Below are 22,455 nucleotides of genomic sequence, written 5' to 3'. Positions count from 1 at the left end.
AGCGAGCGCGGCGGCCCGCCTCGCGGCCTCCCCGCCCAGGGCCTCGGCGACGACGAACGGCGGCCGCCGGCGGGTGGGGCTCTGGCCCTCCCTCCAAGCCGAGTCCAAAATGGTGGGGGCAGTGGCGTCAGCAACGCCCCCGCCCCTTCCGTTCACCTCCCTCCTTCTTCCCCAGGCCACCCAGGCGGGGGGAGGGGATGGCGACGCAGCGCCCCACGTGACTGCCGACAACCCTGCGCGTGACGCAAAGCGGCGGGCCCAACGCTCGCCTCGCCTTGTGGGAAACGTAGTTCGGCGCACCGCCGGCTGGGCTAGCAGCGGGCGGGCCGGGCACTACATTTCCCAGGAGTCAGCGGGGGCGACGCCGCCGCTGCCGCCGTCGGAGAGCGGGGACGCGGGGCGCGCTGTCGGGCGGGGGCGAGATTCGGGCCGGTTGTGCCGTTGCGAGGCTGCTGCTGCGATCGCTGCGGCGGGCCCGGTGAGTGGGGGCCCGTGATGGGGATCAGGGCAGCTCCCCCGGCTCCGGCGGTGGCGTGTTTTACCCTCTCTCCGCGGCGGCTGGGTCGGGGTCCCGGGCGGGCCCGGCGCGGGGCCGCTGCTGCGCCGCTGCCCCCAGGCCTCCTCCGAGCTGGCCCCGCTCCCTCTCCGGCTCCTCCCCCTCCCCGCCCTTCAGGGTTTCCCCTCGCTCCGGCCTAGCTCCCGACGCTCCGGGGCCGCCTTTTCTCTCTCCCCCTCCCCCCCTTAAGCTGCAAGCCTGAGGCCTCCACCTCTTCCATCTCCCCCTTTAGTCGCAGGAACCCCATTCTTTGAATTTCTCCTTTTCCCGGAACTCTGAGTGCAACTCCCCCTCCTCCTCCCCCCCCCCCCCCGTCTCCATTGGCCTGGTTCTGTCTTCTAGGGCGCATGTGGCTGGCACTCGGTGAATGTTAGTCCTCCTTCCCTGCTTGCGGCCAGAGGAGGCATAGTCCAAATCCAATCTGCCGCTGGAACATCTGTGCGCCCACTCCTATCTCAGCCCTCTCGGGTTGGAGGTGAGGCCGACTTGCCTTCCAGGGGGTCGCCGGCGCGCGTGTGTTGTGGCTGTAGGAGGCAATTTTTCTTTTTTCTTTTGCCTCCCTTTGCATCTCAGCAACTTTTTTTTTTTTTTTTTTTTTTAAGTCAGCTCTTCTGGTCGCCTTTCTAAATCTCAGGGGGTGGAGCCTGACGGCAGGAGCAGGCGAGCAGCGCCGGTGCCCGGGAGTGCGAAGCGGTCGGTGGTCGTAGGGTGTCTACGGGGGTGGGGAGTGGGGGGGGGGTTCATTGGATCGGAAGGGGAGCCTCCGGGTGCGGCAGAGCCTTGGCGGGCGAGAGCCAGGGAAGCTTCTGGGGGCAGAACAGAAAGGCGGATGGCGGGGCCAGCTTGCCCGGGTTCAGGTTTTGGCTCCGTTAAGCTTTTGATTTTAGGTCGAGGGGCTTCTTCGCTTCCGGGTGCCTCAGTTTCCTTACCTGCAAAAGAGCGGTAAGTAGCCGTGGCAACTTTAGAGCGTTACTGCGAGGATTAACGGAGATAAAACTGAAAACTCCTTAGCTCGTTACCTGACATGGATTAGGGTGCATTGTTACTATCATCCCCGCGTGTAGGGTATGTAGATTGTGGGCCCAGAGTGCAAAGGCAGGTATTAACACCCGCATTTGTATTTCCTTTTTTTCCTTTTCGATGCTCCCCCCTTTTTTTTTAAATGTGGAAATACTGTATACCCGCTTTTCCTTTTCCCATTTTTTTCCTTTCGGATGCCCCCCCCCCCGCCTTTTTTTTTTATGTGGAAATATTGTCTGTTCGGTTATCTGGACGGCTTGATGTGTGTATCATTGAGCAGAAGCCTGTTACAAGGAGTCAGAAACGGTTCCTGCCCATGAGCAACCTGTGGAACAAATCGAGCTCAGTTTGCTCTTTGCTGGGAATTAACGTTTTGTGAACCAAGGCGCACACTTCAGCAATATCAGAAACGGATTTATTCTGCAACCATTTGGGCTTGGTTGCATCTTGTAAAAGGTGTATTGAAGTTTCCAGAAGAAAACTGTTCCACTAAAAATCTTTGATGTCCAATGCAGGCCTGTCGCCTCGTTCTTTAACCCTTTTGACACCAGTGACGGGTCTCCGGTTTTGGAAAGACTGATTTCTAGTTCTGCAGATGTACATACAGTCCCGTTTTCCTGGTGGTGGTGATAGTGGTAACAGTAGCGACAGTAGTTCTTTAGCATATTCATTAGCGTTAACACCAAGTTACAGGCATCCTTTGAATTTGGCTTAGCCAGTGAAATAATGGATTACAAAAAGAGTGTCCTGTTTTGTCCCGAGAAGTTGGAAGGAGGAAGCTTGGAATATTGTGGAGATTAGCACCCAGGTGGGGAGAGATACTGCTGGCAGAGAGGGAGCAGAAGACAAACAACTATTGTTTACTTATTTATTTTGAACGGATAGTCTCAACCACTAAGAATCTCAAGATGCTAGCCTATTTCTCGGGCGCAATGACCTCCCGAATTGAAGGCAAAGTGGTTAACGCTGTTCTCTCAAATGTTAGATTTTTTTTTTTCCCTAAATGTTAGATTTTGATGGATTGCTTCACACACTCATCCTATAAACATTTAAGTTGAGTCAGTTCAGTATTTGGCTGATTGATTCAGCAAACAGTGCCTGAGAACACGCTCTACCGCCTGGCTCCTGCACTAGGCTCTGGGAGTACGTGGTGGGGGGGTTGTGAGACCCAAGGGGTCTTGCATTTGGAGAACTTCTAGTAGAGTAGGGGAAGATACAACCGGTAAAATAAATGACAAATTGAGAAAAGTGATAAGGGAATATCAAGCAGGGACTCTAGTAGACACTAACAAGGGAGACCTAAGGTTGGTCAGAGAAGGTCTTTTGGGCATGATGACAGTTTTGTAGGAAAGCACATTCCATATGGAGGGAACAGCAAGAAGGTGGGGAGAATTGTGTGCTTTCAGAACTGAAAAGAGGCCCAAAGTAGCTGACACAGTGAGGAGAGTGGTGACAACAGCTGGACAGGTAAGGTGGTTTGGGGGAAGCCATTGAAGCCTTCTGATTTATATTTTAAAATAACCCTTGGGGCACCTGAGTGCCTTGAGCATCTGCTATTGGCTTAGGTTATGATCTTGGGATCCTTAGATCAAATCTCACATCGAGTCCTGCATCGCAGCAGCATCATCATCACCACCACAGCATTGGGCTCCCTGCTCAGTGGGGAGTCTGTGTTTCCCTTTGTTCCTCCCTTTCCACTTGTGCGTGTGCTCTCTCTTTCTGTTCTCAAATAAATAAAAATCTTTAAAAAAGATTACTTTTGCAGAGGTATGGAGGATGGATTATGGAGGATATCATTTAAGAGACTGCCGTACTGGTCCAGACCGGTTTTGGTAGTTGCCTGTGTATTGGTGGGAAGAAGTGGGGTGTTTGGAGACGATGTAGGTTTAATATTCTTGGGATCAGGCCATTCTTTTTTTTTTTTTTTTTTAATTTTTATTTATTTATGATAGTCACACAGAGAGAGAGAGAGGCAGAGACACAGGCAGAGGGAGAAGCAGGCTCCATGCACCGGGAGCCCAACATGGGATTCGATCCCGGGTCTCCAGGATCGCGCCCTGGGCCAAAGGCAGGTGCTAAACCGCTGCGCCACCCAGGGATCCCGGATCAGGCCATTCTTAATCTGTAGTCCATGGACTATAGGGAGCCCATGAAACTAAAATTTTTGTGAGCGACTGCATTTTCTCAAAGGTTTGATAACTTCAATTAATTTCATTAGTCTCAGAATTTTTTTTTTTTTAAGATTTTTTTTATTCATGAAAGACAAAGAGAGAGAGAGAGAGGCGCAGAGACACAGGCAGAGGAAGAAGCTGGCTCCGTGCAGGGACTGCTGGGGACTCCAGGATCATGCCCTGGGCTGAAGGCAGCGCTAAACCTCCAAGCCCCCTGGGCTGCCCTAGTCTCAGAATTTAAGAACCAGTGTTCTAGAGCTTGTAATGCGGGTTTATAACCCATAAAAAAATAGTTGCCCATGGCTTACCAGAGTTGAGTCGTGGGTACCCTTTCTAAAAGATTGCTTTCCTTCATCTTTTTTTTTTTTTTTTTAGGTAAGCTCTACACCCCACGTGGGGTTAATCTCACAACCTCTAGATCAAGAGTTACTCCAAGAACTGAGTCAGCCAGGCACCACATTTCTTAGTCTTTAATGGGAACTTTTTTAAAAATCAAGTTTAGATGCTGTGCCATAGATCTTTTAGTCTGCAAGTTACAGGCTGATGCACATATTGAAGAAGTCAGACATTAGCTCAGTATCATGAAAGTCCATTTCTGAATGTTTTTTTCTACTGGAAGAAACTTAGTATTTTAAGTGGTGCAAATGGAGTACCTTAGTATATGAAGAGGAAGACCATCATCTTGCTTTTCTTCCATCAGGGGTTTCAGATGTATATTCTTTTTTTTTTTTTAAAGATTTTATTTATGATAGACATAGGCAGAGGGAGAAGCAGGCTCCATGCCGGGAGCCGGACATGGGACTCGATCCCGGACTCCAGGATCATGCCCTGGGCCAAAGGCAGGCGCTGAACCACTGAGCCACCCAGGGATCCCTCACATGTATATTCTTATTTCTTGTATTATATTTTTACATCTTAATGTGTGAATGGAAACATAAGGTGTACTTTGTACCCCAGAGGTAGAGCTGTACCACTGAAAGAAAGGTGTATTTTTGTTTTTACAGCAGAGGTTGAAAACTGAAGGCTTGTGGACTAAATCCAGTCTCCAGATGTATTTTGATACAAACATCTTGTTCAATGTCTTGAACAAGGCCTTTCTTTACCACTCTATCTGTGGGGTACTCCTCTCATCAACCCCTCCTGACTCCCACATTATTACTGTGGAACATTATTTTTTTATTTTTTAAGATTTAAGGGGTTTCTGGGTGGCTCAGTTAAGTGTCAGCCTTCAGCTCAGGTCAAGAGCCCGGAATACACACAGCATTGTGAATTTGAATTAGTTGTCAGCATTTAAGAAACAAGGAGATTTTATGTAAAATTTAGATTCAGGCTGCTTTTGAAAAATCAGTTTTGGCAGCCTCAGACCTGTGTTTCTGCCTCATCTGCAGCCATCTTTTATGGTTGGGCATGTCCTTTCCAGTTTGTCAGAGACCTCACTACGGCCTGACATGTATCCCTGACGTGGAACAGAGTCACTTGATATTATTTTACACCTTTAAATTACATGTCTGCAGGCAATTTAATATGGTGTCTCTTTTCTAGGTATATGATATGGGTCTCTAATGCCCTCGCTTAAAGTCTGTTTTCTGTCTTAACATTATATCACCATTAGAGATTGTTTTCTGCCTTGTTGCCTTATTTTTTGCAGACCAGTGAGAGAAATAAGCCCAAAACATTGAATTATTTTGTTTCTGAACCCAAGGGCTTTTATAAAGCATAAAGGCTTTAATCTGACCCCCTGCCCATGCCTTTTAGTTGGTGTCTGTACAGTGTCCTCATTTTTGTTTTTCCTGATTTGCTTTTTAGCATCTGGAATGTTGTAACTGCATAGCTGGGCTTGTTTCAGAACATAGAAGGCCAAGCAAAGAGAAATTGTTGAATGTCTAATTAGAAGACTTTTGGTGCTTGTCTTCAGGCTTAAGAACCAAAGTTGAGTGTGTGTTTAATATGCCTGTGTGAAGTCCATTGCTTTGCTTTCAGTAATTGTGTGTGAGCGTTTTTCTTTTCTTTTTTCTTTTTTTCTTTTCTTTTCTTTTCTTTTCTTTTCTTTTCTTTTCTCTTTTCTTTTCTTTTCTTTTCTTTTCTTTTCTTTTCTTTTCTTTCTTTTCTTTCTTTTCTTTTTTGAGGAATGACTCCTCAATTTTTTTCCTCTATTTTAATTATAAAGACAGGATAAATAATTGATAGAGGCCGTTTAAGAGATGAGACTGCTTTCTAAAGCTACCCAGATTTTTCCACTCTAGGGCTCCATTATGGTAGGCCTTCAGAGAAGATGGTCCCAGTGTGTCTAAAGGATGTGTCCTACAGTCTTGACTAATACCTTTATCTACCAGACTGTGGGCTATTGGGAAAAAAAAAATTAAAAGAGATTGAGGAAGTTGGTCAGGTGCCAGATTGGGGTTGCCCAGAAGAAAAAATTGGGTAAATTTCTTAAGATAAATTAGTTTCAGTTATAATAAAGTGATGCTTTGTGTACTCTTAAGTTTGCTTTTTTTTTTTTTTTTTTTTAAGATTTTATTTATTTGAGAGAGTAAGAGAATGAGCATGAGCGCGGGGAGAGGGAGAAGCAGACTCCTTGCTGGACCTGGAATCCAACACAGGCTTGATCTGGGGCTTCAGAATCATGACCTGAGCTGACAGCAGACACTTAGCCCAGGTGCTCTTACTCTTAAGTTCTTACTGCTTAGCCATTAAGGAGTCAAGTTGCTGAACCATTTTTTTAGGTTTGGTAGTTTTGATGGTCCTATGTATGCTTGTATCACATTGGGAAATGTCTTGAACAAGGCCTTTCTTTACCACCCTATCTGTGGGGTACTCCTCTTATCAACCCCTCCCGCCTCCCACATTATTCCTGTGGGACATTATTTTTTTATTTTTTAAGGTTTAAGGGGTTTTGGGACGCCTGGGTGGCTCAGCGGTTGCACGCCTGCCTTCAGCTCAGGGCGTGATCCTGGAGACCCGGGATCAAGGTCCGCATCTGGGCTCCCTGCATGGAGCCTGCCTCTCCCTCTGCGTATGTCTCTGACTCTCTGTCTCTCTCTGTGTCTCATGAATAAATTAATAAAAAAATCTTAAAAAAGAAAAAGATTTAAGGGGTTTCTGGCTGGCTCAGTTAAGTGTCTGCCTTCGGCTCAGGTCAAGATCCCGGAGTCTCAGGATTGAGCCCCCCTACATTGGGCTCCCTGCTCAGTTGGTAGTCTGCTTCTTCCTCTCCCTCTGCCCCTCCCCCTGCTTGTGCTCTTTATCTCTCTCTCTCTCAAAAGGGAGAGGGACAAGCAGACTTAGTGCTGAGTACAGAGCCCAACATGCAGCTCAACCTAAGACCCTGAGAGCAAGACCTGAGCTGAAATCAAGAGTCGAATGCTCAACTGACTGAGCCACCTAGGCCCTCCTGTGGGACGTTTTTAATCCGCTGTGTCTTCACCTCTTTAGAGAGTAAAGCAGGGATTTGTTTGATTCATTGCTGAATCCCCATACCTAGGATTTTCTCTGTTACATAGAAGAGGTTTAGTGAATAAATAAAGGATGAATTAATTCTGGAAGAGATATGCTGACTGGTTGGCTGTCTCTGGAAGTGCTCCCACTATCAAGTTCTGATTTACTCAGATTCTGTTAAGCTACCAGTTGAAAATGATTTGTTTGGGGATAGGTGAGATTACAAAGGAGCGGGAAGGTACTCTCTGGGGTGATAGGAATGTGTATATATATATACACACACACACACACACACACACACACATATATTTATAAAGGTTTTTAATTCATGAGAGACATCAGCAGAAGGAGAAGCAGGCTCCCTGTGGGGAGCCCAATGCAGACTCCATCCCAGGACCTCGGGATCATGATCTGTGCCAAAGGCAGATGCTCAACCACTGAGCCATCCGGCCCTTTGTGTGTGTGTGTGTGTGTGTGTGTCTGTGTTTGTGTCTGTGTGTGTATTTAAAGTTGAATGCAGGGCTTGAACTCCAATACCTTGAGAGCAAGACCTGAGCTGAGATCAAGCGTCAATCGCTTAACTGACTGAGCCCCCCACCCCCCAGGTGCCTCTGAAATACTCCATATTTTGGTTGGGGTAGTGTTTCACAGTATATTTTGTCAAAACTGACCAAACTTAAAATGTGTACCTCTTTTGTAAGTGAATTATGAAGTTGATTGATAAAAATTTGTTTTCAAAAGCCGTTCTCTAAAGGCTGTTCTGTAAAACTGAGATAACTGTATAAGTAGGTTGTGATGATTTTTTTTTTTTTTTTGTGATGATTGTTTTTAGTAAATTTAGCCGAGTATAGATTGGACAGGAGATTTTAAAATCTTGTTTGGAGTGAGGCGGGTGCCTCAGGAACTATTGAGGGAAGAGGCTGAGCTGGGAGGACCCCAGTTTACTCAAGAGCAGTTCTATACTGATAATTTTTTTACTTTGGGGTTCTGCTTAATATATATAAATATATATGTAAAATAAAAATTTTAGTTATTTACTTAAAAATCTTTAAAGACATGTATTTTTTAAATTAAGCCCATGCCCAGCGTGGAGCTTGAACGAATGACCCTGAGATTAAGAGTCCCTTGCTCTACTGACTGAGCTAGTTAGGTGCCCTGAAATTAATTAATTAATAAAGATTTTATTCATTTATTCATGAGAGACCTGGGGTTGGGGAAGGGATAGAGAGAGGCAGGGACACAGAGGGAGAAGCAGACTCCATGCAAGCAGCCCGATCCTGGGACTCCAGGATCACATCCTGAGCCAAAGGCAGGCGCCAAACTGCTGAGACACCCAGGGATCCCTTTATTTTCAAAGTAATCTCTACACCTGGTGTGGGGCTCAAACTCATGACCCCAAGGTCAAGAAGAATCAGATGCTCTACTGACTGAGCCCACCAGGCACCCTGACGTTTCATTTTTAAAAACTTAAAACACCACTGAGTTCCCTAACGCCTTCCTGCCCCTACCCCACGATTTAGTTAAATAAGGCACAACCCGTAAAAACCCTTTTGGGCAGGTCTTTAAAAGTTTTGTTTCCTTGCTCACAGATGGTGCTGGTTGAAAAAAAAAAAGACATTGCAGAAATACGTAAGGTAGAAAGTAAAAGTTTCCCATAATGCCATCTGTTTAGGCCAGTGTAAGCAGTTTGGGTACATAGAAGAGATTTCTACTGTTTTGGTTTGTTGTACATGTGATTTTTTTTTCCTTGGGTGTTGGATGAAGGTATTTCTAAATAGTAAAGTTAGTAAGGAGCCATGGAGGAAGTAGAGACAAACCGCTTTGGTTTATTTATGAAAGCTGAATCCTTAAAACATTGCTCTGTTTAGAAGGACTTAAATTACAACAGTGTATTTGTGATAATCTTGTTTTCTTGGAAAATATAGAAGATGATATGTTAATGGCTTTAATGGTAAGTACTTTTCCTTTGTTCATAGCATAGAATTTAGCTTACCTGTTCTCTTCCTTTGTTTCAGGATTATTAGTTACATAAATTTTTGCTGGACATTTTACCTTCAAGTATGAGTTGTTTGACCATTCAACCAGCCATGGTAGGGGATTAAAGTGGCCTTGAATGTGGTGCCACTTTGAATGACAATATAGGATGAGGAAGAAATATCTTATTGCCTTATTCTCTTCCTTTTTTGCTATGGAGGCTACTTAACATTGAAGGATACACGTATCATGAAACTTGTTTGATAGAGAATGTTTTCTGTTCCTTTTTCAGCAAAATATTTTCAGCTACAGTGCTAAATCAATAGGGCATGCTCATGGTTGTATATGATCTTTGGTGCCTAGAGGCCTTGGTTATCAGAAGAATGTGATGAGAAATGGAAGTCCTTGCTTCCTCTTCAGAAGCCTTTTTTTTTTTTTTTTTTTTTTTTTAGCTGAGACCCTGGAGTAAGTTGCTTAAGGCTTGGGAGTGTATCTGTTCAATTTCAGATGGAGATAGAAATCTCCATTCCCAATTTTCCCACATCCTTCACAACACTTACTTTCTGTGTGTATGTAATGTTTAATGGTAACTGTTAAAACCTATTAGAATGGCTATTTTTTTTTCTTTTTTTAAAATTTTTTTACTTATTTTTGATAGTCACAGAGAGAGAGAGAGAGAGGCAGAGACACAGGCAGAGGGAGAAGCAGGCTCCATGCACCGGGAGCCCGACGTGGGATTCGATCCCGGGTCTCCAGGATCGCACCCTGGGCCAAAGGCAGACGCTAAACTGCTGCGCCACCCAGGGATCCCTGTTAGATTGGCTATTATGTGCTTGTGGCTATTTGTATATTTTTAGAGAAATGTCAACTCAGGTCTTTAGCTTATTTTTCATCTTACATTTTTGAAGCTTTTTTCCCCCTTAAGTAGGCTCCAAGCCCAATGTAGGGCTTGACCTCACAACCCTGAGATCAAGAGTCACATGCTCCACAGCCAGCCAGGTGCCCCACATTTTTGAAGCATTTTAAAGTAAGTTTCAGATATCAGTACATTTCACACCTAAACACTTCAACATGCAGATCATTAGCTAGAGTTCGATATTTGTTTTTGATTCCCTTTTAAGGGAGAGAGGTAAAATTTACAGACTAGAATGTGATTGTCATTTAATTTATAAGTGCTTGCTTGGATGGAGAGGTTTTGGGTACCATTTTTTAGCTGAAATAGTTTGCTTTTCCTCTGATTTAGTGATGATGTTTGTCTTGAGTTAGATTTATTTTTGTCAAATTAGCATTGTGACCACATAATTTTATTTTTTGAACCAGGAACACCACTGAGAGAGAGGATGCTGTTAATAATATGCTGGTCCAACAGGTGTAAAATATCTTGAGCAAACTTAGATGTAATGTAAGGTCAGTTTAAATATTGAAGAAGCATATTTATAGATTGAATTTTTTTTCAAAGTAAGTGCTTAGTTAAGCACTTCACATGTGTTGTCTCATTTAAGCCTGTACCTCAGGAGGTTAGTGAAGAGCCTTTTGTTTTACAAATGATGAAGCTGAGGCGCATGGGATAGCCTAGGAAGAGAGGATTTGAACCTGGATCTGCTCTAAACCTCCCTCCTCGCCGCGGTGCTGTACTGCTCAGAGTAAGAGTCCAGGGAGTAGATGGGTCAGTAAAATAAAACAGAGTCCTCAGAAGGGCCCTGGGTGGCTCCGGTAGGTATCTTCCTTTGGCTCAGGTCCCAGGGTCCTGGGATTGAGCCTGAACCTCGAGTCCCCTGTTGTTAGGGGAGCCTGCTTCTCCCTCTCCCTCTGCCTGCTTCTCCCCCTGCCACATGTGCTCCATCTCTCTGTCAAATAAAATTTAAAAATTGTTAAAAAAAAAAGAGTCCTCAGATAAAAATCTCCATTTTGTTACTGTCATGCTTATTATATGTGAAGTTATTTAACTCTTAGAAATAATAGGCTTGAATTCAGCTGACAGACTTTGTGACTGATTCACCTTGCTGCAAATAGAATGACAAGATGTATTTCAGAATTGATAATATTTGCCTAGTTTTTTGTATGTTTTCATTTTTTTTTTTTTTTTAAATTTTATTTATTTATGATAGTCATCACAGAGAGAGAGAGAGAGGCAGAGACACAGGCAGAGGGAGAAGCAGGCTCCATGCACCGGGAGCCCGACGTGGGATTCGATCCCGGGTCTCCAGGATCGCGCCCTGGGCCAAAGGCAGGCGGCAAACCGCTGCGCCACCCAGGGATCCCTGTATGTTTTCATTTTTGAAATGAAAGTATACCTTCCTTCCTTTGAGAGACTTAATATATGTATTTGACATGAATATAAAGAATATGAGAAAAATTGTGCAGTTCAATATCTTATGAAACTTAATATAGTCCCATACTGTCATTTCTTTTATTATAAAGTGGTTATTAAATGGTTTGGATGTGTAAAAGTGATGAAAATCCTGTCTCCTACAAGTTTAGGCATGAATGGAACCAGTGATCTCTAGTGCTGTTTTGACAGTTGAGTAAACAGTGTTGGTTGAGCACACTAGAAATTCTCAGATGTAGGTGTTTTAAACTCCATTTGAGTTTAGCCATTTCAGTGAATAATCTCTCAACCAATAGGACTCTTGGCTCAGAAGCCATTGCTTTGAAATTTACTGGATGAATGATACTTAAGAAGGTCATTTGGGTCACCTGCCTGGGTGACTCAGTTGGTTGAGCTTCCTATTTCAGCTCAGGTTGTGACCTCAGGGTAGTGAGATCGAGTCCTGAGTTGGGCTCTGTGCTCAGCATGGAGTCTGTCCTCTCTCTGCTCTGCATCCGCGGTCGGGCCTGCGCACACTCCAATAAATAAAATCTTTAAAAAAAGCGTCGTTTAACTGTTGCAAATGCTTTGTCATACTAATTATGACTATTTTTTTGTATTTTTGAACATCTCTTTTGGAGAATGAAACTTAGTGAAGTTTTTTTTTTTAAGATTTGTTTATTTGAGAGAGGGCGAGAGTGTGGGAGAGAGCACCCACAGGAGCAGGGAGAAGGAGAGAGAATGTTGCAGATTCCCCACTGAGCACAGAGATCAAGGTGTGGGACTTGATCTCACCACCCTGAAATCTTGACCTGAGTTGAAATCAAGTGTCAGAGGCTTAACCAGCTGAGCCACCCAGGTACCTTGAAGGCGTTTGGTTTTTTTTTTTTTTTTTAATTCTTTAAAGATTATTTATTTGAGAGAGAGAGCAGAGGGCAGAGGGAAAGAGAAGCAGACTTCTTGCTGAGCTGGGAGCCTAAATCGGGGCTTGATCCCAGGACCCTGGGATCATGACCTAAGCCAAAAGCAGATGCTTAACTGACTGAGCCACCCAGGCGCCCAATTTTTATTTTTATGTTTTTTACTGAAAAATTATTTAACATGGTTCATTCAAAGTGCCAACTTCCTGATAAAACCTAATACCCGCTCTCATCATTAATGAGTTATATTTGCATACATGAACCAGGACTGTAGTAAAAGATAACTTAGTTTCAAAGTTGTCATCTGAATTATTGCTGTGGCTATTTGGAAAATAAGATTTATGTGTTAGAGTATACATAAACTGTAACTTTGTGTACACTGTTATTCAGCTGGGATTTTGACTTGCTCTTCTCTGCTTATCTTATTCTAGTAACTAATCTGAGAGCTGCCAACAAGAAATAAAGGGTTTCTGAGGAGAGAATCTTTGGTTTCCTTGTTGGGTATTAAATATCACTGCAAAGCTATAGGGATACAGGCTTTGTCTTCTGGATTGGTCATCCTCCTTCCTTTACTCCTTTTAGTGAATGAGAAACCATTGTTCAAATACATAAATCCTGGATACACACTTTTTGTTGCATGTCTCCCATCATAAAGTATTATGTATGCAAAACTTGGCTTTTCCTATAGTAACTCTTGAGTAATCTAGTTTCCTGTTGAAAATACTCCTTTTTCCTGTTGAAAACTCATTTTATCAGGCACCTGAGTAGTTCAGTCAGTTAAGTGTCCGACTCTTGATTTCGGCTCAGGTCAGTCTCGGGGTCATGCCATCAAGTCCCCAGTGGGGCTCCCCCATGCACTGAGCTTGGAGGCTGCTTGGAGTTCTCTTTCTGTCTGTCTCTCCCTCTGCCCCTCTTCCTGCTCAGCAGTGTGCATGCATACTCTGTCTAAAAAACAAGAAACCCAAAAACTTACTTTTTCTTGGGGTGCCTGGCTGGCTTAGTCGGTAGAGCATGCAGCTCTTAATCTCGGGTTCATGAGTTCAAGCCCCACAGTGGGTGTGGAGATTACTTAAAAAATTCTTAAAAAGCAAACTTTCCTTGACTTTTATTATAAATTTCTTTAAAAAAATATTTGTTCATGAGAGCGAGAGAGACACACACAGGCAAAGGGAGAAGCAGGCTCCATGTAGGGAGCCCGACGTGGGACTCGATCCCAGGTCTCCAGGATCACGCCCTGGGCTGCAGGCGACACTAAACCGCTGTGCCATTGGGGCTGCCCTTGGCTTAGTTTTTTGAAGATGATTCTGGAAATGGTTACCTTTATGGATTTGATTTGTTGTTTGGCGATTATGTAAACACTTTGCTGGGGGGATAGCCTCTCCCAATTTTCTGGATCCCCCCCCCCCCCCAACTAACCTTTTAGAGTACCGTGTGCAATGTGGTTTACATATGTCAGTTCATTTAATTTTACATTAGATTATAAAATTAGTGTATCTACTCTTTAGAGATGAGGAAATTAAGATTATACATCTTATCAAGCCTGCAGAGAAGTGGAGTCACGATGCTAATCCATGTTAGTCTTGTGTTTGCAAGGCTCTTATTTTGATATGCTGTATTCAACCGATAGGTGCTTATCGTTCAATAAGGAGTTGTTTCTTTGATTTGACCCTAAGAGAATTGCTTTATGAATCCTATTCAGTCTTTAGAAGTGTTTGCAAAAATCTGAATGTGTTTGACCAAGAAGTTTTTGAGGTACCTGGGAATGCATGTACTTTTCTGTCCCTATCCTAGAGAATTTTTTTTTTCCCCCGTCTAGAGACTGGGAAAGGGAATCTAAAAGGGAGCACAATCACAGCGGTTAGCAATGTATAAACCTTTTTTTCTTGCTTTAAAAAACATGCACTATGAAGACATCCAAAAGAATAATAAAAGCAGTACTCATATTTAAGAGATCAATTTAATAAATGTATGAAATAAAGCTCTCCTACCACAGTTTAATGCCTCCTAACCATGTTTCTGATTTTTTTTTTAAAGATTTTATTTATTCATGAGAGACACACAGAGAGAGAGGCAGAGACACAGGCAGAGGGAGAAGCAGGCTCCATGTGGGGAGCCCAATGTGGGACTCAATCCCCGGTCTCCCGATCACACCCTGGTCCAAAGGCAGCGCTAAACCGCTGAGCCACCCAGGGATCCCTGATTTTGGTGTTTGTAAGATACCTGTGCATTTTTCTAGATTTCTCTTAAGTATATATGCTTTCCTAAACAAAAGACAGTACCATTTTTGTGTGATTTTAAGCTTCATATAAGTTGTTTAAAGATTTGATTTATTTATTGAGAGTGAGAGCAAATGAGCCAGCGAGCAGAAGCAGGGAGGAGGGGCAGACTCCTGCTGAGCAGGGAGCTGGATGCGGGACTCCTCCCCAAGACTGCAGCAACCTGACCTGAGCAGACTGCAGAAGCTCAACCATCTGAGCCACCTGCATGCCCCCCCCCCCCCAAGTTGCTGTTTATTACCCATTAATATTTGTAACTCTTTCTGCTCAGGCTTGTGTTTGTGGGATTTCTTTACGGTATATTTGTTCTTCATTTTCACTGGTATGTAGTATTCATTGTATGAATAGATCACTTTATCTGTTTTTCTGTTGGTGCTCAGAGAGTGCTGCCAAAAATACTTCAGGCAGACTCCCTGCTGAGCTCAGAGCCCTAAGTGGGGCCCTGCCTCAGGACCCTTGAGATCATGACCTGAGCTGAAACCAAGAAAAATCTTCCAGGTAACTGACAGAGCCACCCCACCCCCATTGCTCTAAAAAATAATCTTGTTTATATTTTCTGCTGGCTTGGGAGAGTTTCCCTTGGGTTTATACCTAAAAGTGCAATGGCTGGGTCATAGGATGTGCACATCTTTTTTAAGTAGGCTTTACTCCCAGTGTGGGGTTGAATTTATGACTGTTAGATCAAGAGGCTCATGCTCTCCTGACTCACCAGCCAGATGCCCTGGGATGTGCATATCTTTAACTTTATTAAATACTATCACAGTATTCTCCACAGAGATTATGCAAGTATATAGTCCATTAGAAACATTTCTGTTGCCATGAATCTTAATGACATGATATTGTTGGACTTTAAAAATTTTTGTTATTCTTACGAGTATAAAATACTGTAGTTTTAGATGGCCTTTCTCCAACAGTGAAGATTAATCTTTTCCTATGTATATCAGTTGTATAGGTTTCCTCTTTTTTGAATTGCTTGTTCATCTTCTTTTTTTTTTTTTTTTAAGATTTTATTTACTTATTCATGAGAGACAGAGTGGCAGAGACACAGGCAGAGGGAGAAGCAGGCTCCACGCAGGGAGCCTGACGTGGGACTTGATCCCAGGTCTCCAGGATTACACCCCGGGCTGAAGGCGGCGCTAAACCGCTGAGCCACCCAGGCTGCCCCCTTGTTCATCCTCTTAGCCACTTTATTTTAACACTTATTGTTTGATATGCAATATACAGTTACTTGTTTCTATGTGTCACCCCACCAGAGAGGTCAGACTTTCTTTGTCATTGTATCTGTAGTGCTTAGGACACTGCCTGGCATATGGTAGGCATTCAGTAAGTATTTAATGAGGTAATCTTTATTTTTTTTTTAACCTAAACAATTGAAATTTTTAGTGTTTATTGATTTGTAGAAGTTAGTATGTAGTCTAGAGTCTAGATTTTACACGACTACTGGTTTTCAAGGAAATAGAGGTTTAAATTTTTAGGAAGTGATGACTTGCAAGTTGGGCATAAGGATTAAAAAATGACAATTTCTACCATTTGAGACCTACAGTTTTGAGAATTACTGCTCATTAAGGGTTTATTCCTACATGGCCATTTGCACTAAATACCTTTGTTAATAAGCGAATGATGTAGAATCAGAGTTGGCAGACTTTTTCTCGAAAGATCCAGATAATTGGGGGCCAAGAGGTAAAACTGAGGTTATTATATAGGTACTTAACAATAAAGAAAACAAGTATTTATTATTGTTTACTTACTTATTTTTATAGATTTTATTTATTTGACACAGAGAGAACCTGGGGGCAGGGGAGCAGGCTCCCTGCTCTGTGCGGCCTGGGAACTTGACCTGAGCTGGAGGCAGATGCTTAACTGACTGAGCCATCCAGGTGCCCTAAAGATAGATACTTAAAAAGAGTTTTTAAAAATCTTTCTAAGTAATCTCTCTAAGCCAAACGTGGGGCTTGAAGTCAGTACAGTGAGATTAAGAGTAGCGTACTTGGGGATCCCTGGGTGGCTCAGCAGTTTAGCGCCTCCTTCAGCCCAGGGCGTGATCCTGGAGTCCCGGGATCGAGTCCCCTGTCAGGATCCCTGCATGGAGCCTGCTTCTCCCTCTGGCTGTATCTTTGCCTCTCTCTCCCTCTCTCTTGTGTATCTCATGAATAAATAAATAAAATCTTTAAAAAGAAAAAAAAAGAGTAGCATACTCTATGACTGAGCCAGCCAGGTGTCCCTAGGAAACAAATGGTTTATTGGCAGAATGCAAAATGTAATAGTTGAATACAGTTTTTGTAAGGCAAGTGTGATACAAGAGTGGAATTCACTTTGGAGGATAACATTTCACATCACTGGGGTTCAGAGTTAGCTTTTTCTATCAAAATGGATGGCAAATGTTCATCTGTTAATATTAGCTGAATTCTGTAGTGCGATTGTCAAAGATGACATATGTCATCTTTGAAATGCCTTCACACAGACTGATACTGCTGAATATTTTAATATTAATCCATGAGCATATGATTTTTTTGAGCATATGGTTTATTTGAGCACATTCATCACTTGGAAGGCATTTAAAGAATTCTGTTAGGTTCATTTCTTGATATTTGCCTTTTTGGGTACCATTACACTGCAGACTAATCCTTTCCAATGGAAGATTAGATGGAAGTTTTTTCTTTTTCTTTTTTTCTTTTCTTTTTTTAAGTAATCACACCTAACGTGGTGCTCAAACTCACAGCCCCAACCAAGATTGAGAGCCACACACACCACTGACTGGGCCAGCCAGGCACTCCTAGATAGAAGAGTCTCAGTTGCACAGTTAGATAGATTTTGAAAGATGGAGATTTATTTTGCACTTCCATTAAGATTGAAAATATGCTGGAAGTGTAGTTTGAATTAAGAAAATACGTCTTTCGGGGATCCCTGGGTGGCTCAGCGGTTTGGCCCCTGCCTTTGGCCCAGGGCATGATCCTGGAGTCCGAGGATTGAGTCCTGCATTGGGCTTCCTGCATGGAGCCTGCTTCTCCTGTGTCTGTTTCTGCCTCTCTCTTTCTCTCTGTCTCTCATGAATAAATAAATAAAATCTTAAAAGAAAATACATCTTTCAAATTTTTAAAAAATATTTTATTTATTCATGAGAGAGAGAGAGAGAGAGGCAGGCAGAGACACAGGCAGAGGGAGAAGCTGGCTCCATGTAGGGAGCCTGACGTGGGACTGGATCCCTGGTCTCCAGGATCACGTCTTGGGCTGAAGGCGGCGCTAAACCGCTGAGCCACCCGGGCTGCCCATACGTATTTCAAATTTTTGTGGGAACAGCGATCTCATTGCTTGTGTTAGCTTTGACAGTACAGGTAGTGAATAAAGTAACTTGACATTACCTGAGGTTCAAACAGTGTTTAGTGTTAAAATTTGCCATAGTCTGTTTTTCCTAAAAGTGCTCTTTTGCTTTATATTTTTTTATTGAAATCATTAGGAAACATTATCAACTCTAAAAAAAAAAAAAGCTAATTTCTAAAGCCTTTCAGTATTCATTAATAATGTTTAAGGGTGGGGAGCCTGGATGGCTCAGTGCCTTCGGCCCAGGGGGTGATCCTGGAGTCCCAGGATCGTGTCCCACGTTGGGCTCCCTGTGTGGAGCCTGTTTCTCCCTCTGCCTGTGTCTCTGCCTCACTCTCTCTCTGTTTCTCATGAATAAATAAGTAAAATATTAAAAAAAAAATAATGTTTTTCAGAAAATTTTCAGATTAAAAAACTGCAATAATTAATTTTGCTGCTAAGCTGTTGAACTGCTGTTTGGTAGTACAAATGAGGATGCACTTTCTATTTCTGACAAAAATCCACAGAACTGATGATGGTTAAGTCTACAAAAGTGAATTGACAGTAACTGAAGGTCAGTCTTGATAATACTGGCTCAACATGTGATTAAGTTCTTGGCAGAGTTCCTGCTGATGAATAGTACAGTGAATAACCATATGTTTGAAACACCTTACATTCCCTCCCTCCCTCCCTCCCTTCTTTCCTTCCTTCCTTCCTTCATTTAATTATTTATTTGAGAGTGAGAACATATGAGTAGGGGGAGAGGAAGAAGCACACTCCCTGCTTTGCAGGGAGCGCAATACAGCGGTTGATCCCAGGATCCTGAGACCATGACCTGAGCCAAAGGCAGCTGCCCAACTGACCGAGCCACTCAGGTGGCCCAACAACACCTTACATTTTCACAAGCTCTATCCAATTAAGCCCTACACATTCTTACCACCATCATTTGTGACACATCTTAGCAGATTCAAGTTCAGGTTGTATTAGTGTTCTAATTGAAAGATTAGAACATTTGAAAGATTCTCACCTAACGATCCACATGACTATTCATAGAGGCTAACTCTTCATTTTATTTTTTCTTTTTTTCTTTTTTTTTTCTCTTTTTTTTTTCTTTTTTTTTTTTCATTTTAAACCCAGCATTGACTTCCCCACTAAACAGCTATGCAATATCTGTCGTATCTGTTGAATCAAGAGCCAAGGAACACCACTGAAAATCATCACCCACCCACCCCCCACCTTTTAACAAATGTTCTGTTGTTGAGTGGTTTCAGATTTACAGAAAATCTGAGAAAATATGAAATGTTCCTGTGAATACCCCCATACCCATTTCTCCTGTGAACATATTAGTATGGTATATTGGTCCCAGCTCATGAACCAATGTTGATGTATTCTTTTTTTTTTCTCTAAAGTCCTTGTTTTTTTTTTTTTTTTTTAAATTTTTATTTATTTATGATAGTCACAGAGAGAGAAAGAGAGGCAGAGACACAGGCAGAGAGAAGCAGGCTCCATGCACCGGGAGCCCGACGTGGGAATCGATCCCGGGTCTCCAGGATCGTGCCCTAGGCCAAAGGCAGGCGCCAAACCGCTGCGCCACCCAGGGATCCCTAAAGTCCTTGTTTTATTCACATTTTCTTAGTTTTTACCTAATACTCCTTTTCTGTTCTAGGATCCTGTCTAGGATATACATTTAGTTGTCATGTCTCCTTAGATTCTTCTTGGCTGTGACACCTTTTCGGACTTTTCTTATTTTTGATGACCTTGACAGTTTTGAGGAGTGCCGGTTAGAACATCCTTCAAGTGGGATTCTTGTCTTGAAAAGACTGGTGTTACGCATTTTAGTGAGAAAGACCACAGAGGGTAATAAGGTATCATTTCATCACATCGTATCAAGGAATACATATTATCAACATGATTTATTGTTGATGTTAATTAACTTTGATCACCTGGCTAGGTTTTTCCAGGTTAAGTGACTCCTTCACCTCCATACTGTACTTTTTGGAAGGGAACCACTAGACTAGACATTCTACTTCTGGTCTACCTTCTGGAGGGTGGAGTATATACATAAATTATTTGGGATTCTTCTGCATGGGAAATTGGTCTCCATTTATAACAGTATAGATTCATAGATGTTTTATACTTCAGGTTATCCATTACTACATTTTGTACTTTTTTTTTTTTTTGGCTCTTGAGAACTCTTTCATTTGGACAGGAGGGTCCTTTTGACATATTCCCTTCATTGTGGTGGTTTTTGTATGTTTGTTTTTTGTACTTCCTTTCTGGCACTGCAGGATACTCAGGTTTATCCAATGTATTCCTTGCCCCAGCCCTAGAATCAGTCATTTCTCCAAAGAGGTTTGGTTTCTTTTTTTGGAGAATGTTATTACAAGTCAAAGTGTGTGGGTGCTGGGTGTGCTTATTGCTACTGGAATGTTACTGTTTATAGGTCTTCTCAGCTGACAAAGCAAGGAGATGTGTGTGTATATACATACAGGAAATATGTGTATATCAAGACATTTCATATACGTATAGAGAGATCTGTAAATATGTCTGAGGTATCCGTGTGTATCCATTTGTATCTGTATTAGGCTAAACAGGAGCTTATACTGGTATATCCATTTCTAATCCAGGACCACCTGGACCATTCTACATTCTAGCCTTTCTTTTTTGTCTCTGGCTCCCCACTCCCAACATTGAGAGATTTGGCTCTTCCCATCTGCTGTCCGTTTACTTATTAATTCCAGTATGCATGTATAATAGTTTCAGAATTGTTAACCCACACCCCTGTGGGAAACAAGTTTAACATCTAGGATACAGTGATGTGCATTTCCTTTTGCTGTTAGTTTTTCCTGTTCCATTCATGTCCGTGGTTGCTCATCTGCTTTTTTTTTTTAAAGATACATTTATTTGATAGAGTGCACAAGTGGGAGGGAGAGATCATCTCAAGCAGACTCCCTGCTGTGCACAGAGCCCAATGGGAACTTGATCTCATGACTTTGAGATCATGACCCCTGAGGTCACAACCTGAGCTGACACCTGAGCTGAAACCAAGAGTCGGATGACTGCACCACTGGGGTGCCCCTGCCTTATTTTTTAATTGATTACTGATGTTGCTCTCATTGTCCTCAAGTTTTCCAGTCAAGAGGCTAATAGTCTTTTTTTTTTTTTTAATAAATTTTTATTTATTTATGATAGTCACTCTCTATCATAGAGACAGACAGAGAGAGAGAGAGAGAGAGGCAGAGACACAGGCAGAGGGAGAAGCGGGCTCCATGCACCGGGAGCCCGATGTGGGATTTGATGCCTGGTCTGCAGGATCGCGCCCTGGGTCAAAGGCAGGCGCCAAACCACTGCACCACCCAGGGATCCCAAGAGGCTAATAGTCTTAAATTCATTTTCTCTGTACGCTTTTCTTTGGCTGCCACAAACATTTAATCAACTCACTGTAAATACATGGCTTTCTTATTAAGCTAACAAATGAACCACTCAGAAACTTAGTTTGGTTGCAGCTTCGTTTCTATTTGTTTTTTTTTTTTTTTTTAATTTTTTTTTATTTATGATAGTCACAGAGAGAGGCAGAGACACATAGGCAGAGGGAGAAGCAGGCTCCATGCACCGGGAGCCTGATGTGGGATTCGATCCCGGGTCTCCAGGATCGTGCCCTGGGCCAAAGGCAGGCGCCAAACCGCTGCGCCACCCAGGGATCCCTCTATTTGTTTTTATGAAGATTTTCTGTTGTGATGAGATACTCTGTTTTAAGTTTTCTAATTTTTTCTAACAGAATCCTGTTAGATAGGGCAGCCCTGGTGGCGCAGTGGTTTGGTGCCGCCTGCAGCCCAGGACGTGATCCTGGAGACCCTGGGTCGAGTCCCATGTTGGGCTCTCTACATGGAGCCCGCTTCTCCCTCTGCCTGTGTCTCTGCCTCTCTCTCTCTCTCTCTCTGTCTCTATGAATAAATAAATAAAACTTTTTTTTTTTTTAAAAAAAAGAATCCTGTTAGCTGTGCATATTGTGATGAGTACTTAATTTGGTAATGTTGAGGGGGCAGCCCGGGTGGGTCAGTGGTTTAGCGCTGCCTTCAGCCCAGGGCCTGATCCTGTAGATCCAGGATCGAATCCCGTGTCGGGCTCCCTGCGTGGAGCCTCTTCTCCCTCTGCCTTTCTCTCTCTCTCTCTCTGTGTCTCATGAATAAATAAATAAAATCTAAAAAAAAAAAGTAATGTTGATATACATTCTTGGCACAGTTTTATTGTTTTCATAATAGAATTTTGCCACCTAAATCATTAACAAAATAATCTACACTGTTTCTTATTCTTTAAATGGGTAATGTTCAAAGTTCGCTTCTTGTTTTAACATACGGACATATGCTGGTAATTTAAAAATAGTAATAAAATGACAGTGCATGGTACTTGAACTATGGAGCTTAACTGCACCACTGCAGTCTGTAGCAGTGCAAAGTGATGACCACATGCAGTCTCTTTCGCAATCTCTCAACTCTGC

The 22,455-nt window shown here is 42.9% G+C and overlaps 1 protein-coding gene across 4 annotated transcripts in view; it reads left to right on the top strand.

Annotated features, from left to right (window-relative positions):
• Nucleotides 1–339: 339 nt before the first annotated feature.
• THRAP3 (thyroid hormone receptor associated protein 3) overlaps nucleotides 340–22,455 on the top strand; it is a 66,870-nt gene continuing 44,754 nt past the window's right edge. The window contains exons 1-3 of one of the 4 annotated variants that reach the window (XM_077844733.1): nucleotides 372–478; nucleotides 899–1,031; nucleotides 1,159–1,249. The gene's annotated coding sequence lies outside the window, so the exon portion shown is untranslated. Of the gene's footprint in view, nucleotides 479–898; nucleotides 1,032–1,158; nucleotides 1,250–22,455 lie in introns of all 4 variants that reach the window. The other 3 variants (XM_077844734.1, XM_077844731.1, XM_077844735.1) reach the window with 3 other exon arrangements.

Source organism: Canis aureus, chromosome 13 (genome assembly GCF_053574225.1).
Source record: "Canis aureus isolate CA01 chromosome 13, VMU_Caureus_v.1.0, whole genome shotgun sequence".
In the NCBI taxonomy this organism is placed as follows: Eukaryota; Metazoa; Chordata; class Mammalia; order Carnivora; family Canidae; genus Canis; species Canis aureus.
Note: the sequence above shows the minus strand (reverse complement) of the source record. Positions and strands in the feature narration are given on the sequence as shown.